This window comes from Dipodomys merriami, unplaced genomic scaffold (genome assembly GCF_024711535.1).
Source record: "Dipodomys merriami isolate MVZ:Mamm:240054 unplaced genomic scaffold, mDipMer1.0.p SCAF_660, whole genome shotgun sequence".
Taxonomy (NCBI): Eukaryota; Metazoa; Chordata; class Mammalia; order Rodentia; family Heteromyidae; genus Dipodomys; species Dipodomys merriami.
In genome coordinates this window covers 462622-481156 of record NW_027206247.1, presented here as the reverse complement: position 1 = coordinate 481156, position 18535 = coordinate 462622, and the positions used below count along the sequence as shown (strand labels likewise).

The 18535-nt window shown below is 39.5% G+C and overlaps 1 long non-coding RNA gene and 1 pseudogene across 1 annotated transcript; both read right to left on the bottom strand.

Annotated features, from left to right (window-relative positions):
• Window positions 1–292: 292 nt before the first annotated feature.
• On the bottom strand, window positions 293–389 carry LOC138815717 (U6 spliceosomal RNA; annotated as a pseudogene).
• A 9120-nt stretch (window positions 390–9509) lies between these two features.
• Window positions 9510–17802, bottom strand: LOC138815714 (uncharacterized). The gene is made up of 5 exons (XR_011368429.1): window positions 17489–17802; window positions 15223–15356; window positions 13026–13108; window positions 11224–11264; window positions 9510–9549 (listed from the first exon to the last, which is right to left on the bottom strand). It is a non-coding gene; the product is annotated as an uncharacterized lncRNA (long non-coding RNA).
• Window positions 17803–18535: the final 733 nt, after the last annotated feature.

The window sequence follows — 18535 nt, the reverse complement described above, 5'->3', positions numbered from 1 at the left end:
TTTATAATATTTAGGTTCATTAATGTGTCCTTTATGATTACATTCCATATAGAAACAGTTTGATTCCTTTTTTTCTAGGTCTTAATATTATTTTCTTTAGGATAAAATGACAATGTTGTCTAATTTGAAAAGTTTTGTAAAGTTTATGCTATGTAAACGCCTTCCTGAGGTGAATATTTAATACACTGATGTCAAACTAAATTTAATTATATGAATTACGTGTATTGTTACAGTTGTAATTTTGTAATCAACTTTTTAATAACTGTTTTTCATTTCTTGCATCTGAAGAATGAAACATATGGAATACTTCTCAAATTTTCATATTATCCTTGTGCAAGTGCCATGTTAATCTCTGCATTGTAATTTGAGTATTCGTGCTGCTGAAGCATGTAGTATCCTCTAAATTTAAGTAGTTAATGATGCAATCTTTATACAAGCCTATATCTATGGGTGCCTACTTGTAACAAGGAAACCGTATTGTTCCGAACAATGCTATCGATCTTATTTCCATAAAATTCTGTGAATAGTAGAAAAATTATATTGATCGATCAATTGCTCACATTTGCAATTTTTTTTGTCAATGACTATCTTAAGTCTTTTTATTTGGAATTTGATCGTACTCTCAATTATTTATAGATAGGTCCAAAGGTGATGGCTTTTTCAAGTAATAATTTATCCAACTGTGTTAGCTATGTGGACCTAATGGATTCAAAGTAAGCATTGTTTAGAGCTACTTCTAAACTTCTTCAGCTGATATTTTCCCAAATGAGGTGTTACTGGCACAAATGTCTACCTGAGCCTTCACCCTTCTTCCATGTGGGAACAGACCAACCAGAATATCTTACCCTGACAGCATAGATTGTCTTACTAGAACAAAACTAATCTTGGTTACAAGGGATCATAGAGAGATGAACAGTTCAAACAGAACTGTTCAGACTAGAAGGCATTTTATCAAAATATAATTGTTTATTATACCTTCCATTTCAAAAGTAGCTAAAGTCAAGAAGGGGAAAAAATTGTTCATATGCATGATTACTTAATGTCCTGGCCTGTCTACTATCCAACCAGGCAGGAACTTACACTACTGCCTTTTTATCACCAAATATTTTCATAGTTGCAGGAGAAGTTCATATGTTTCTCCTCGTTATTAGGCATTAAATTGATAATGTTTTAATCACAGTGTTTCCTCTTGCCTCCATGCTGTAAATCTAAAAATGGTAAAGCTTTAGGTCTAACTCTATCAAACACTAAGGTAGAGATAATGGAATAATACTTTAAAACAGAGTTGCGTTTGATACAGTAACTACAACAGAACAATGCAAACCTGTGCCTTTTAATTATATTATATATAGTTACATATTTTATATTTATATGTGCTGATTTTATATTTCACACAGTAAAACTTACTAGAATTAGTTGATAATTTGACAAATAAATTTATATTTATTTATTCCAATAAATAGAATTGGAATATAAATAATTAGGTTTAAAATATATATTAGAATATAAAAAGTATCAATGCAATGTCTATAGTATAAACTTGTGATACATCCTAACTGTTCTTGGTCTTCTGAATCCACATGGTAAAAAAACAATGTTTTCCTCTAATCTATAATGTATTTTACTCTGCTGCTCTGTCTATTGTTTTAACTCTCTTGTCCCAAACTGTTTTTCTCCATATTTCAGAAGCATTCCTATTGATTATACCCAAATTTTGCTAAGATATCTAAAAAAAAACATTATTCTTCTGCAGTCCCCATGGGTCCTAGGATCCCAGGTCCCAGTTACCTGCATCATCAGATAACAGGGGCAAGACTTCTCACCAAGGCCCATGCAACATTTCAGCACATAGTAATTGAAGACCAATCTCAATTTCTCATTTCCTATATTTCAGGGCCCCAATTACTTGAGATGCAGGAATTAGCAGTAAGCAATTGTGGAATGCAAGGCAACTTAAAATGAAGAATGAAATAACAAAATTTGAGAGAAAGTACTGTAATTAAAACATTCAACTTATAGATGACCAGCCCATATGAGTGAACAATTTTACAAAGTGTCATAAGATTATTTTTAATACCCCTCCCCTATGATTAATGAAAGATTTTATTCCAACATAAGTGGGCCAAAAAATGGTTCCTTGAAGGATAGATCCATAATTGGTCTACTAAAGCCCAGAAAACTTGACTTAGAGGTCAAATGTATTTCAGAAAAATATTTGAAGCACTAAGGAGTGCTTCAAAACACTGGGAGTTCAGTACAACATGGTTCTGTTGTATAAAAATGTCACTCTCAAACCAATGATAATCTACATTTAATCTTCTGAAAGTGTATTCCTTTTCAAATAAACTTTTTAAAATCACATTCGTCAAAATGACATTTTACAAGTTGATGATACTTAGAGACATTACAAGTTTTTTAAGTGTAGGGAGCAAGTTACAATAGAGTTGAATTATTTACACAGCACTAATGCCAAACACGTTCAACCATTCATTAAAGTGTAGAAATAGTACCACCCACAATTTGTGTTTTTCAGTAAGGGCCTTCCAGAAATGTGTTAAATAGGTTAGCCTCCTAAATTTCAAACCCAAACCTGAGCTAATAAATTTCATCATTTAATAAGCTACACTTTAAAAAGTCACAAATAGTTGCCTTATCATATGTTATTTTATTTTTTCCCTCTGTCTAACATAGTAAGAAATATGACTTTAAGTCTTGAATATGGGTATTCATCAGAGATATGACAAACATAATATCTGTCTTCTATTTTTATCATATTCTGTAGCGACCGTCCACTCGACCAGCGAGGAAAAACGACCACCACACCAGGAGTCTTCTCAGATCACGCTTTATTGGAGAGCCTTTTAGTTGTAGGAGAGCTTGGGCGCAAGAGAGCGTGCACCCGAAACACAGACGCTTATATAGAGAATCGGAACGCGGGTCTTTCTATTGTTGGTCGCCTGCCTTTCACCGACACCAGGTGTCATGGGATTGGCTGGGGGCTCTACCTGGCTCATGCACGCGCACAGCCCAGGCGTCCCGCCAAGCACCGTCTGGGGTGGTTACCTCAAAGCTGCAAGGGAGTGGGCGGAGTCTCGCCTCGGCTCCCTACAGTTCCCCCTTCTTTGTTTTATGGCAACAGGTAAGAGTAGAGGTTGGGCCTCTGTCTAAAACATTAATGAGAGGACCTTGCACTGGCCTTCGCCTGAGGGGCGCCTTCCCCAGTGATGACCAGGCCCGTCCGATGCCTTTTTTGCAGAGGTGGGATCTTGGGCATCAACCCACTTGCAACCCAGCATGCTCTTCTTGAGGAGATGAGAACCATCTCCTCAAGTGCAGTGCACTTGCCTTGCACCCTGTCCCAAATTGCAAATTGCATACCTGTCCCGGTGCAATGGGATCTCCTGATCCCTCGGGGTGCTAAGGCTATGCAGAATGGTAAGGCTTAACTGCCTCTTAGGGCCGACAGCCAAATCTGGGGTGAGGATCCACTCTCCAAAGCGGCTAATGCTTGCGAGATAACAACCTTGTCCCTTCTGGTTTGGGCTCGAAGGCGACAGACCAACCATAGGCAGACCATGCATCCTCCCAAGCAGCAGGCTAAAAACATTCCGACTCCCACCCGCTCTTTGGAAAAGGACACCGCAGAGGCAATCCAGTCAGTAAATTGTAACAGCCCACAGCATCATCGGTTTAGCTACCACAGGGATTGCTATTAGCACTGTTGCTAACAGCAGGAAGATCAGCTGCATCTTCAAGAGGGGGTTCTGTTGCAGTCTCCACCGGCCTGGTCAGTCTCATTGGCACCCAGTGAGGTACTTCTTGACTCTGTGGAAAAACACAAACAGCTCCCCTGGATCTCGTTATTACCGGATCCGGTCCATACCATTTATTATTAATAACATCCTTCCACATAACCATGTCTTTAGTATCCATGGAGTCTCTTGTCATATGCCGATCTGCGGCAGACTGATCGTTGTCATTTAGAATTAAAAAATTAAGGGTAAAGAGCGCAAGAGAAAGTCTTTCCCTGGGGGACGCGGACTCAGCAACTCCCCCTTTTTGATTTTGAAGCATTTCTTTTATGCTTCGATTAGCTCTTTCCACTATACCTTGTCCTTGAGGATTGTAGGGCAATCCAGTGGTGTGGGCAACCTGCATTTGTGCGCAAAAGGCGCGAAAACCATGGGAAGTATAAGCAGGGCCATTATCCGTCTTGAGTCTAAGGGGCTTTCGCCAAGCTGCCCAAGCTTCTAAGCAGTGTATTCTGACGTGAGACACCTTTTCTCCTGCCAGAGGTGTGGCATGAATGACACCAGAAAAGGTGTCCACAGACACATGTAAATATTTCAACTTACCAAATTCCGTCAGATGAGTAACATCCATTTGCCATAGGGTGTTTGGTCTCAACCCCCTGGGGTTTACCCCCACATGGGGAGGATGAAGAAAGGTAACACAAGATTTACAGGTTTTAACAATATCTCTTGCCACATGCCTGGACAAATTATATCTTTTCCTAAGGGTATTAGCAGGTACATGATACAATTTATGAAAGTCTTTTGCCAATTCTACAGGATCAGCAGCAACCAGAGCCATAGCCCGAGTTGCCTGGTCCACCAAATCATTACACCTTGCCATTGGGCCCGGCAACATAGAGTGGGCACGAATATGTCCAATATAAAAAGGATGTTTTCTGTTTAAGATAAGGGATTGAATCTGTAACAAAACATTAGAAATTGTACTGGCCTGCTTAACTGAAGCAGCAACTTCAAGAGAAGCAACGGCATTTACAACATATAATGAATCAGAAAATAAGTTAAAAGGTTGATCAAATCTTTTAAAAACTTCAAGCACAATTAAACATTCAACAGCCTGTGGGACATTCGGCCGAAAATTAAAGACTACCGGCTGTTTGTGTCCTTGAACAAAAAAGGCACCTTGTCCAGATTTTGATCCATCCGTAAAAATGGTTAGAGCATCAGCCAAGGGCTCCTTTGAAGTGACAACAGGAAAATACACTAAATTTTTGTTAACTATGGCAAGCAGAGGATGCTTAGGATAATGATTATCAATTACATTTGGAAATGAGCAAACAAGAATTGCCCACATATCCATTGTGGCTGCTAAAATTTCAACTTGTTCACGGGTGTATGGAATAATTAATTTATCTGGAATTTTTGCAAAGTGCATTAAACAATACTTTATACCCAAAATTGCCTCTTTTTTTTTATTTATTTTTTATTTTTTTATTTTTATTTTTTTCTCAGATCAAAATTGCCTGTTTAGCCACTAATTCAGGAAAATATTGAACAGTTTTTGCTCCCACAGAATCATAGCATTAATAGTTAGCCTTTGAAGCAAGGCAGTGGTATAATTGGCCGTCACCCCATAAGTCCTGACTGCCTCAACTAAATCTTTTAACTGGGAGTAGGAAACCGGCTCAAGAATTCTGTCATTAGTAATTGGGTTTTCAAAGACTGGAAAAGCGGCTGCTAATGGCGACCAGGTGCTGCCTTTTATAAAGTGACTCTTCCCTGCTGGTGGGCACGGCGGGGGGGCCGACGGGTGAGGGGCAGCTCCATTTCCTCTTCCTGGCTGCTGCGGTACTCCCACCCCTAGGGGGCGCCACCCTCCATATCTGTCTGCCACGTGCTCCGCCGCAGCCTCTTCTAACTCTTCACTATCAGCTGGATCGAGCTGCTCTCCCTCCTCCTCTAACATTTCTTCCTCTGAGTCACTCACAAGATTACTATATTCTTGGTCCCGCCCTTCCACATGTAGGGCTGAGAACCGGTTTGCTTTTAAAGAAGGGCACGGGGGTCTCCTCGAGAGCCCCTCCCTAAAACCCTTCTCCTTTTGTGAGGGCTGCAGCCCCTCTTGCTTTAATTCTTTAGGATCCTTTTGTCTTTTTTCCCTTTTTCTTTTAGGCCTATTTTCCTCCCCCTTACTGTATGCTGACTCTGATAGACTATCCTGATGCTGCGTTAGTACTTTGCGTCCTTCCTGGATTAAATCAAACCCTCCCTCCTCGAGGCAAGTGAGCACCATCAAAAAGACAAGCCACAAAGGAAGAAGCAATGCAAGTAACCAATAAATATCTAAATCTACAGTGAACAGCATACCGGGGGATATTTACCGATGTCTCCTCTCCGCGTGTTGAGTTCTGGCTCCGATTCAGCCTCTCGCGCGGGTCCCGTCCCAGGTTCGTTCCCGGGTCTCGGCACCAGTTGTAGTGACCGTCTACTCGACCAGCGAGGAAAAACGACCACCACACCAGGAGTCTTCTCAGATCACGCTTTATTGGAGAGCCTTTTAGTTGTAGGAGAGCTTGGGCGCAAGAGAGCGTGCACCCGAAACACAGACGCTTATATAGAGAATCGGAACGCGGGTCTTTCTATTGTTGGTCGCCTGCCTTTCACCGACACCAGGTGTCATGGGATTGGCTGGGGGCTCTACCTGGCTCATGCACGCGCACAGCCCAGGCGTCCCGCCAAGCACCGTCTGGGGTGGTTACCTCAAAGCTGCAAGGGAGTGGGCGGAGTCTCGCCTCGGTTCCCTACAATATTCCTCTTTTGGAATAAATTTTAATTTTCTTCTTTTTCAAAACTTATAGGCAGTAGAAAATATTATTCCATGTAAAATAAAATAATCACACCATTGTACAAAGCCATTTATAAAAATTCGTAGTTAGGTATACATTCTAAGCCATTTTTTAAACTTTCTTTTTGACTAAAGATTAATCTTCCAAATGGATGAGAATAAAATCTTGTTTAGGTGCTTCACCTCTCCAGTCTCCAGCAAACTTTTGCTGCAGATAAATCAATTATGGAAATGTAAGCTGACATCAGTTCAAGAATATGCAGGATTTAATGTCCATGGAATGCATATAAACCATTCAAAGTATTAATAGACAGTTTAACACTGACTATCAGGATGTTGAAACCATAGTGGAATTATAGTAAAGACATAGAATGAATGAAAAATGAACAAGGGGCAAGTACAGCTAGAATATTCAATGTACACATATGATAAAGGAAGTGGTAAATTGGAAATTGGTAATTGGAAATTGGTAAATTGGAAAGGGTTGGTTGAGAATGATGGAAAGAATGACTCCTATCTAGGAGCATTGGACAATTAGATGGATATATTTAATTGTAAAACAATTGCACAACCTTTTAAAATTCAGTTAAAAAACACAAGAAACACAAAACAGAAAAAATACAACCAAACAGCAATCTCCAGAGAGTATGAATATGACCTTTTAAAATTTTAATCTATTAATGAAGGGCAGTCTTGGGAAAAGCAAACAAAACTGTTCAAAGAGGGAAGTTTGGGATAGGGGAGAATTTTGAACAGAATTAAATAGATTGTCTAAGGTTATAAATCACCTACATCTGCTGCAAATAGTATCTTTCTTCTACGAGATTTCTGTCTGAACTGGATAATCCAGTCCTGTGACACACTTGGTAGCTTGTGAGGTTAGAGTGGAAGAAACAAGATCATGAACCCATTACTCCACTGGAGAGAAAACAATACTCTATATTTTCTCTAATCTCTCTTCACTACTCTTTCTTCATACTTTTAAGTCAATTGATTTTGAATTACATTTTTCCTTCTTTCTTCTGGCAAAATAATTCATTACATATTATTTGCCATTTTCTTCTTTCATGATGTTTAATTGGCCAAGTGAGTCCATTAAATATCCCTCTTGCATTTGGTTGCTATGAAACAACATTTATGTTAATGAGGAGACATCTAATGTAAAACTTTGTCTCCAGAATACAGACCTAGAAGCTGTGATCACAAATATTTGGCTATTTTTTTCTTTTACCTTAAAAGACTTCTTGTGTCTAAAGTACCCACAAAAATAAGTACTCCATCACTTGTTGGTTCAATCAGAATTGTCTAAGTTCAAAGATATATTTTCCTAACAAGATGCTGATAGGAAACAAAAAATACTGCACTTTTATCTTCTCTCTTAAGATTCTCCTTAGATACCATATCAGTAACAGTGAAGTTATTCTAGGCAAAATTATTTCAACAGATTATTTTTCTCTTGGTCTTGCATTTGTTCACCAAGATTTATGGAGGAGAATAGAGTTGAATGACCCATACCTTGGAAGACAGTGTCTGTTACAAAAGGACAATGCTTCTATGTCCTACTTCTATGTCCTCCTCTTAGCTGTTGCCGGAGTTCCAATTAATCACAGCTTCTTGGCTTCATGTCTAGTGAAGCTGAAGGACTATATGGGCTCCACCACTGTTAAATCTTCATTATTTCTCTTTTAAAACTCTTTAAGTTGCCTCATTTGGACGTGGAATTTATTTTCATGTCTTCATTCAATCAGTTCTGCACTGTAGTGAGCCAAATAGGCTCTGTAAACTCACTTTAGGGAGTAAAAATTCTAACACAATTTATATCAAAAAGTTTTGGCCTCCCTTCACTGCTGAATACAATATGCTTAACTAAGTCTTCTAAGAAAACTTTTTTTTATTAACTTTTCCTTTTGCTCAATTCTTTTCTGAACTTTTTGGCATATGTAATAACAGAAGTCTTCACTATCTCATATTAATAAGGATATTACTTTTGTGAGCCACTTAGAAATGTGAAATCATTGGTTTGAAATATCCGATCAGATTTTTTTCTGTGTTTCACTGCTTCACATCCAAAGACATTGTGGAAAGTGTTACAAACGAAAATGTGTAATCCCAACACCTTCTTTCATTGTGAAGGTCACTTTCTCCCTAAATATTTTGACACAAATTATCTTTTTCAGAGAATTACTCTTTGGTAATTAAAGGTAAATTCACAAATTTTGATGCCTTATTTTTTTTTAAGAACTTTGAATTTAAATTTCAATACAACTTTGTTTCAAACAGTGAAAATATATTTCCTGGGTAAGGACAATTCCAAGGGACCCTACAGGATTTACAGGTTTGTTTGTTTAGTGTGAAAAAGAGCCATCTTCATTCACATTGCTCCCTCTCTACTAAGTCTCCTTGGATTTCTTTGCATGAAAAGACTATTCTTCCAGGCAATTTCAATTTTCGTAATAGGCTAAGTTGTTAAAATTTTGAACAATTAAAATTTACCTGTCATAACATTAAAACTCTTGAAAATCCTTTATCAGAACCACGAATTCACCAATCCTAATTCCACCATTACCATCAAAAAGTTAACATGCTATTTTCATGATATAGTATCCCGGCAGCTATTATATTCCAGTGGCTTTGTTATGTATATAAATAACCATATTAGCTGATGCTAAGCACAATTAATTCCAAGATATGGAACCAGATTTTTTCATTTGTGGTTGTTGTTTTTGATGAACTATGTGATTTCGGTTTTCTTTGGGTTTTCCCCCTATGGTTTATCCTTCCGGTATATCATTTTGTATTGTATATACATTTACCTTGATTAGTGAAGGGAAGAGGAAAAGCATAATGGTGAGACAAAGGACAAAAGGGAAACCAATGCAATAGCAATACTCACAAGACAATATATTGGAAATGTACATTACAACTTGTGAGGGATGAAGGGGTGAAGGAAAACTGTGAGAAAAATGAGAGAAGGTTAACAAATTTGAAAAGTTATTATTTAATACCTTACAATTACTGTATCCCCACTGTACATCACTTTGATAATAAAATTGAAAAACAAACTGCATAAAATATAATTTCACTGTATTGGCACAGGAAATAATATTCTTTATGTAGTAATCTTTTAAAAATCAGTACAATTTGGCATCTAATTTGAATTAATTACCCCTTTTTATCAGAGGGTCATCAATTTGAATGTTATTCAACTAGACAATATTTTCACAATATACTTGCCAATTTTTTCAAAAAAGTATAAATTTAGTACTTTCTCATTCTAAAACAGAAAACTGTTTAATGCTATGGAAACCCATAACTTTTAAAAGTAAGTAGTTAATAGGACAGAATATATGTGTTCTTCAAAATTCCTATGACTAATAACTACTCATTTTTAAATTCTAAACATTCCTGAGAGATTCCAAACAGTACCTGTTTGCATGTTATATAATTCTGCAATAGATTTAGTTTCCAATGGGGTGTTACAGACTGAGAAGTCAACAGAAAAATAGCCACATTCTGGTAGAGGATAAAACTATGAAGTATGTGTAATAATTAATTCTTCAAGAGTAAGCTATTGTTTATCAGCGTAAGCTATTTTTTCTATGACCATCAATCCCAAGATTTATGCCATAAAGTCATCCTAGCCCAACAGTTTCCAACTTTTAAGGAGCACCTTAAAATTCCTTAATTCACATCATGAATACCTTATCTCTATTTTGAAAAAATGCTACACCTCTGCTAATGTGACGCCCTCCTTGTTCTGAAAAGAACACCACAATACATTCAGCTGCATCATTTTTCCTCCACTGGTATTCTTGAGATCAGAACACTTGCAAATATTATTTATATTTATATTTTTTTAACTATCATAGATATTCAGGATGCTAAGATAAAAAAAAATTATGGTTCAAAGCCCACCCAGGCAGGAAGGTTTCTTAGAATCTTATCTCCAAAAAAATTCTCCACAAAAGCCAGACTCAAGTGGCACTGAGGTTGAAGTGGTAGAGCACGAGACTTGAGCATCAACAGGCTCAGAGATACTGTCCAGGCCAAGAGTTCAAGCTCTAGGATGAGCCAATAAAACAAAAACAAAATTGAAAACAAACCCCAAACCTAGCATTTTTCTCCATGTATACAGAGGTACGTGAATAAGGAAATGACTTCCTGTTTTACAAATAGGTAGAAGAAAGAAGATGTCACACAATTACTCTCTTCAAACCATATTAAACCAAACCCTTAAAAAATTGGTTTTTCTAAATGTATAAATTAATGTCATCCATTTTTGGCAACTCTGTCTAGATTATTCACATTAACACAGTATACATGAACTGTGGGAATTATCTATTAACTATGTTCTAATTATAACTCTCTTGAAAGAATATCTAGACAAATAGAATGCCAGAATCATTTGTGAAATTAACAATTAATCCCTCTACTTAAAAAGAATTTTGTAGTATACTATAGAATATGAAATTACAAACAAAACCAAAAAATATATTTTAAATCTAAATTCTAATTTAACAAGGTCTACAAAGTCCTACATTAGACGATCTTTGCTATTTCTCCAGATTTAAGCTTTTGTAATCCTTCAACATTAATTTGGAATCCAACAGAATGAGGCTTACTTACTTTTGCAAATTTTTGGATGGGAATCATGATCTATTTTTCATCTGTAATGATGAGAGCATTTAAAACACAAGTGTGGATATATATTAGTTGCATTCAATAGGAAACTTGACTTCTCAAAATATAATGACAAAATTAGCCCAAACTTCCAACTGTGTATTCCTTTTTTGTTGTTTGGTTTGTTTTAATGAGACAAAATTATTCTACCTGGTCCAGGTAGAATAATTGAGTGCTACAATTCCAAGCTTGTAGCACTTTGCCCTGCCATAGTTTGTTTATTTAATCTAGAAACAGACTAGCAGTTCTGAACTTCTCCTATGATCTTATCCACTAGACTGAATGCTCAGACTGTTTATGTACTATTTTCAAAGATGTTTTAACATTTGACACAGGATATGAACATTTTCAGATGCACCTGCAGGGTTCCCTGATTCATTCCACCATGGATCCTATAATAATAATGATTACTTGACTTTCTTACTATCTCTGGTCCCTACCTATGTAATATTATCAACTTCTGGGGGAAAGTTCACTTGAAGGCTTTCTAATATTTAAAATTATCATTTGATTCTAATCTTACTCAGGACTTATTTTCTATTGTTTTCTAACTTTTATACATATTCTGAGAGTTGTTTCATTTGTGTCTTTTTGTGTGCACCTATATGTGCCTCTGTGTGTATGTGTATGTTCGTATGTATGTATGCAAAAACCTAAAGCTGTTATTCAGCAATGTTGCTCGTGACTGGTATTCCAGCTTTTGCCTGATTAATTATAGGTAGTGTCTCAAAGCCCATACTGTCCAAGTTGGATGCAAATTTTACTTCCCAGACTCCTTTACATTCTGAGGTTTTATTTTTCCAGGAGTATCAACTTTTAAACTTCAAACACTTTTGGGAGTGTAAAGTCTAACCTGTAGCCCAGATTTTTAACTCAAGAATTCATATAAAGATAGATGAACATATACATTACATATCCTGAGTGTACGCTGTTAGAAATGTGATCATAAACCAAGTTGTTGTGAAATCTGAGGATTTGGGTTTAAAGCCAGCACGGGTAGGAAAGTCCTGCAGGCTCTTTTCTCCAATAATTACTAGAAAATTGGAAGTGGCACTGTGGCTCGAGTGGAAGAGCCCTAGCCTTGAGCTGCATTTCAGAGGGACAGCAACCTGTCCTATATTTCAAGTGCCACAAACAACAAAAACAACAACAAAAAGAATATAAGAAAAGGAAAGAAAAAGAAATGTGATCTTAGCCACCAGGTTCATTGCTAGTATAATTCCTGTTCTCTCAAGATGGATTCTTTTTTCCAGTTATGTGTCTACTCTCATATATCTGACTTGCATTGGAAACAGAATCATTCTTCCATTCTCCTTTTTGCACATTTACGTGATTAGCAAGCGTGATTTAGAAAGGCAGTGGCCTCATGCTTCATGTTCCACTTAGGAGTAATGCTTTCTCTATATCACTCCCATAAATCTACATATTGGATTTGGCTTTATTTTTTCAATGTGTTCTTATTTGTTGAGTCTTCTATATTTTATTGAACACTTATACATAAACACAGAAATTTTTTTTCTCCTATAATTGCTATTGTTTGTCTTACTCTTAACTTATGTATACTTGGGAAATTAATGCACAGCACATAGACTCACAAAAATGATCTGAGAACCTTCTTCCTATTTAAAATTCACCTTAATTTACAGAGCACATAGGAAGTTTGAACAAAATGTTCTCATGGATAATGTATTTATAAGCAATTTAAATTTCATTTCTCTTTACTAAGTTGTCTCTGAAACACGTGTTACCTCATGGCCAAAAGTATCCTTGTGCTATTTCAATGAAGCCAGAAAACATTCATTTTTTTCTGGAGCAGCACCATAGATTGTTACTGGAAGAAAGTGGAAGTAACTGTTACTGGATGTGGAAACTGATCCTAGGAGAGGAATTGAACATAGAGAAATGACAAAGCTCAAGTTAACTATTGCTTTCTTTTTTACTGTATAAGAAAAGGATCCTAGGCTGGAAGGAAACTCTGTCCCTGACTTTTGTGAGTGTGTCCTTTACTCATATAAAACTTGTCTGTGAACTTCTGGTTGAGAGTATTACAAAAGGAAACAATGTGTCATTTGATGCCAAGTATAGAACAAAAGGAAGTCACTTTACTTTAAAAATGTTCTACTGCAAAGAAGCAAAGATATGGAGGTTTTAAAGTGTCTTATGGATGGATGTTTCACTCCTGAGATGATTCTCTTGTTGCAGGAATCAGTTATCAATTCCTTTAGTCTGGTCCTGAGTTTTCCATAGCAATAAGGATTCCAAAAAAGCAGGATCCAGTGAGTATGATCAGAAAAAGCAGCCTATTTTCAGACCACCACTATTTTAAGGAGAGTCCCAAAGAAATACCCAGGGTTTGTTTTGTTTCCTTGTTTATTTAGTTTGTGCTGGTTCTGGGGCTTGAACTTAGAGACTGGCCCCTGTCCCTAACCAGTTGTCTTTCTTTCCCACCTGGCCCAAAGCTAGTACTCCGCTGCATGAGCCAAACCTCCACTTCTGGCTTTTTTGGTGTTTAATTACAGATAAGGGTTGACAGACTCTCTTGCCTTGGTTGGCTTTGAACTAAGACAGTAAGAAAGCTAAGTGACATCAACTGTATGTACTTCTTTTTGAACCAAGAAATATTAGATGAAGTTTATTATAAAGTTACTATTTGGCAATTTTTAAAGAAGAGAATATGTTTAGCAAAGAAGCCATAAAAAATAACTCAGCAAAAGTAGGTGCACTACTAAATCATTTGGGAAGATTACTATTGACTTCATCATTCCTTTGAGGGAAACGTAAAGCCATATTTGTAATTTTTTGTTGGTTGTGATTATTGAATATTGATCCTGGGCCTTGTCTCTCAGCTCTTCAGCACAAATTGAGCACTCTACCACTTTAGCTACAGCACCACTTCCGAGTTTCTGGAGTTAATTGAAGGTAAGTGTTTCATGGACTTTCCTGACCAAGCTGGCTTTGAACCACAATCCTCTGGTCTCAACCTCCTGAGTAGCTAGGATTACAGACATGAGCCATCAACACCCGGCTCATATTTGCATTTATGTTCACTTAATGTCACTATGTAGACAAAGAATGGAAATCTGAACCAAATGATGTGACATTGAAGCTTGTCAGAATGATTGAGTTAGCAATAAATATGTCCTCCTTTCCCATTTTGTTACATTAATGACCCATGAGCTATGGGACTCTTACATTAGCATCCTCTTCCATCTTTGTAAGTGTATTTAGTATCAGAAAATGTTCACAGAGAAATATAGAAAGACAGATTTTTAGAAAGCAAAGGAGATCAGGTATGAAAGAACAGCATAGGAGATACATTTATCACACAGAGATTAAGAACTAGCCTAGGAGATTTTGAATGCTAAAGGCAATGAGGAATAAGCCTAGTTGATAACTAGTTCTTCAATATCCAAAAATGGTTTCCTAGAACGGTTTCTGCTATACCTTAGTTACTATCATTTTTTCTTTCCATCAGGAGTTATTCCTTCTCTTCTGTCACAACTGTTAATTAGCCTCTGCCCTTTTGGTGTGATGACTTGCCAAAAGAGTTTCCAAATCTCACTTAGACTGTTGTTCTTGTTGTTGCTGTTGTTGTTTTGGCAGTCCTGGAGCTAAAACTCGGTGCTTTTTTCCCCCTCAAGTCTAACCATCCACCATTTGAGGCACAGGACCACTTCCAGTGATTCCTTTTCAATTTATGTGGTACTGAGGAATTGAACCCAGTGTTTCATGCATGCTAGGCAATCACCATACCATGAAGCCACATTCCCAGAACCCTAAATGACTTTCTTAAGATGGCATTACATTTTCATTATGTAACTATGTATCATAATTTTAACAAGAAATTTTTGCTAGAAAAGAGCATTGAACACAGTACTGAGTCCAGTAAGGCTAGTTGGACAATGGATTATTGTCACAGTGTAGCGAGGGCACAGAGGGAATTACCTCATGGAGCTGGTACAACAGAGTGAGCATGACAGAGCCTTTGCCACAGTCTACCTCCAGAATGAGAGGGCCACCTTGGTTCCAATCATATGGGGATGCTCGGCCACCTCCTCCAGCACCCATTGAATCAGTTCCTGAGAGAGAAAGAGAAAGAAAGAAGGTCAGAATTACACTTAAGCCAGGTGCCGGTGGCTCAGGCCTATAATCCTAAGTACAATGGAGGCTGAGATATGAAGATCGTGGTTTATAGCCAGCCCAGCAGGAACACTTGTGAAACTCTTTTCTCCAAAAAACACCAGAAAACTGGAAGTGGTGCTGTGACGCAAGTGGTAGAGTGCTAGCTTTGAGCTGAGGAGCTCGGGGAGCTGCTCCAGGCCCAAAGTTCAAGCCCCATGACTGAAAAGAAGTGGACTTCCCAACACAAGAAGTGGACTGAATAGCACCCATTGTCCTAAGGAGCATGGCAGAGAAGTCAGACCGAGCTTCCTGTCAGCTAGGAGTCATTAGTAGGTCACCTGGATTCTCTGTGCCTCAGTTTCCCCAGCTTCAAAAGTGAACAAAATGAAGGATCCCATTACTCATGGGGATAGGGTAATAAAGAAAGAGATCCATGTTTTGTTTCATAATCCTATACCTGTTTCACCATTAATAACACACACCATCTGAGATCATTCTGGGACTCTTCCTATCATATGGTCACAGAATTGCCAAGAACAGGATCAGATGGCCCCTCCCTCTGTGCCTGTCTCTGCTGCAGAGATCCCTCTATATTAATCCCTTGTTTCCTCAACTGTACCAGGAGGAGATTGAAGTCCAATGGTTGAGGCCCAACCCAGAGCTTCACCTCTGGTCAAGAATCGGCTGCCGTGGACTGAGTTTGGGACAATCCATCTAAACTAATGACTGAGCGTGGTGCTACATGTCTACCTTCCCAACTACACTAGACCGGGCCTGGTGGCTCATGCCTGTCACAGATAGGAGGACCATGATCCAGCCCAGCCTGAGCATATGTTAATTCTCCATCTCAGAAAAGCCCAAGACAGAAACGCTTGACTCGCATTGTAGAAGACCTGACTGGCAAGCCTAAGGTCTTTAGGTTTAACCTTAATATACCAAAAAGAACCAGAGTGCCAGTGTCAGAGGCTCATGCCTATAATCCTAGGTACTCAGGAGGCTGAGATCTGAAGATCACAGCTCAAGATTTAAGATAGGGTTGGCCTCGCCCATCAGACGTCATGATGAGAAGACCCAGAGTCTGACCTATGCTGTTGCGCTCCATACTAGCAGAACTCGTATCCTTACTAAGTGTTGGTCATGCTCTCTGTCCCCCTGGGAAGCCATCCCCTGCAGACCACACTCCCAGGTCCTCCAAATCTCCCACTGCCACCAATTAGGCTCAAGGGAGTACCCAGCTCCATTGCACACAGATCGCTTGTTCTTGTAATTTAACAGTGCTGTGTCCCCTTCAAGCCTCACACCTTTCCAGGCCCCCAGACCTCAGCTGTGAAGCCCATACATGCCTCAAAGATAGCAGGTAGAAGTTACCAAAGCATTCTTCCTCCTTGTTACAACCCAATTCTACACACACACACACACACACACACACACACACACACACACACACACACACACACACACACACACACACACACACACACACACACATCCAGAACGGTGACAGAAGACTCATCCATGCAGCACCTGCAATTTGCCAACTGATCACTCCCCTGAGCACAGTAAGGTTGTACAAGGAAAAAGATTATCTCTCTCTCTCTGTCTCTCTATCTTTCTCTCTATGTGTCTCTCTGTCTCTCTGTCTTCATGTGAAAGGTTGACAGAACACAGAACACAAGGGCTCACACAGCAAGGGTGTCTATCTTCTGAATCCAACACCTCCCATCCCCAGAAAGAAAGAAAAATACCCCAGAAGGCAGGTGTAGACATGCTCCTCCCCACCTCTGACTAAAGCCACCGGGTATTCACCAGGGAGAGGAAGGGTGCAAATGTGCGGCAGTGTGGCTCCCACTTCTCCAGGCCAGGGGAATTCCGGCGCCCACTCCTCACTCAACCATATATCTCCCGGTTTCCTGGGACACTAGCCGCTGGGGATGGGGGTGAGATCCTCGGGCCAACACCCACCCCCACCCCTGGGGCACATTTGTGGCAGGGCAGGGGCCAGACTGTGGGGCACAGGGGAGGCGCGGGTCCGGGTCAGAGAGGAGGGGATATGGGGTGCAAGGTGCAGGGATGTGTGGCAGCCACTCACATGTGTTGCTGGCAGAAGCTGTTGGCAGCTGCTACAGGTGGGGCAAGCAGCAATGGCAGAGGCATGACACACACTCAGGCCCTGAGCAGAGGACAGGGGAGCCAGGACCAGGTCAAGGCCGCAAGCTGGCTCGTGGCACACCATTGCACCATTGCCTGAGGAAACCATGGGTCTGAGCCCACAGCACCAGGTTTGAAATGCTGCTCCATGGGGAAGGGGGGAGGGGGCCAGGGCTCAGGCAGGCACACGATGGGCCTGAGGAAGGCCTTTCCTCCTAGGCCTCGAGTATCTTGCTCACCACTCAGCCACCTCTACCTTCCTCAACTGCTGGTAGTGGTGTCAACAAACAGAGGGAATCATGGTGCTACTGGTCTACATGGAATGTGGGCGTGGCCACCATTCTTGTATCCTATTGGTCAGAAAGCACCATGAAACAATGGGGGTGTGGCTGGAATCCTGTGATGCACACAGAATGGGCGGAGTCAAAATGACGCAGCCCATTTCCCGGGGAACTCTGTCCATGCCAGTTGGGGACAAGAGGGTGACCTGCTTTAGCCGGATGGCTGCACAGATTGTTGTCTATGTCTGTTTGTTCCCAGACCTTGAACTCAGGATCTGGGCACAATCTGTGAGTTGCTTTTGATCAAAGCTAGCTCTCTACCACTGGAGCCACATGGCATTACTTCTGGCTTTGTTGGCACTAATTCAACAGGAGTCTCAAGGGCTTTCCTGTCTAGGGTGACTTTGACCATGATCCTCCTTTCACAACCTTTTATGTTTTAAGGAGGACTGCTGGGGGCCACTGATGCCTGGCTAATCATTGGTTTTGCTGATGTTCTTTGACAGACCTGTGAGTTCCCTATCCTCAGGTTGAAGTGGTAGGAGCTGGAGCCCACAGTTTGAATCCTGGTCCTACCACCAACAAATGGCAGGAGATCCTATGAAGCTCATTCCTATTCATATGACTACCAAAGGAATGTGATGTATATCATGATTAAATGGGCAGTACTTGAATGATTTGAGGATAAAACTATACACAATTACATT